At 45.5% G+C, this 594-nt stretch overlaps 1 protein-coding gene across 15 annotated transcripts in view; it reads left to right on the top strand.

Annotated features, from left to right (window-relative positions):
- Mbtd1 (mbt domain containing 1) overlaps positions 1 to 594 on the top strand; it is a 73,047-nt gene that overhangs the window by 63,387 nt on the left and 9,066 nt on the right. The gene's annotated exons all lie outside the window — the stretch shown is intronic.

Genomic DNA, 594 nt, shown 5'->3' with positions numbered 1-594 from the left:
TGGTCTTTTTGAGACAGGGTCTCCCTGTAGCCCCAGGTGTCCTGGAACTCACTATGTAGACCAGGCTGGCCTTGAACTCACAGAGATCTGCCTGCCTCTACCTCCCGAGTGCTGGGATTAAAGGCGTGTGCTACCACGCCCGGCCATAAAATATTTTTTTTAAAAAAAGAGAGCCAAATAGATGGACTTTGTGGCCTTTAATCTCAGCACTCCAGAGGCAGAGGCAGGTGGATCTCTTGTGAAATCAAGGCCAGCTGGGACTACAGGAAGGTTCTATGTCAAAAAAGGGAAAAAAAAAAAAAAAAGCAGAGCAGACCTTGGTGGCACATGTAAATCCCAGCAGGCAGGATGACCAGACATGCAAGGCTAGTCTGGGCTACCCCAAAAAAAGAACTTGTAAGCCTTGAATTTTTAGAAGTTTTTTTCAGAGTAAGAATTACAAATGCTCTCTAAATGTATTGTTGTAAGCCCATTTCTTGGGGTCCTTGTATAGTTCACTTTGTAGCACTTGCCTAGCAGGCAGGCCCTTCTGGTCCCCAGCACTAATACAAGAAAATAAAGACTCTCTCTCTCTCTCTCTCTCTCTCTCTCTCT

This window comes from Nannospalax galili, unplaced genomic scaffold (genome assembly GCF_000622305.1).
Source record: "Nannospalax galili isolate Female #2095 unplaced genomic scaffold, S.galili_v1.0 scaffold95, whole genome shotgun sequence".
Lineage (NCBI taxonomy): Eukaryota > Metazoa > Chordata > Mammalia > Rodentia > Spalacidae > Nannospalax > Nannospalax galili.
Note: the sequence above shows the minus strand (reverse complement) of the source record. Positions and strands in the feature narration are given on the sequence as shown.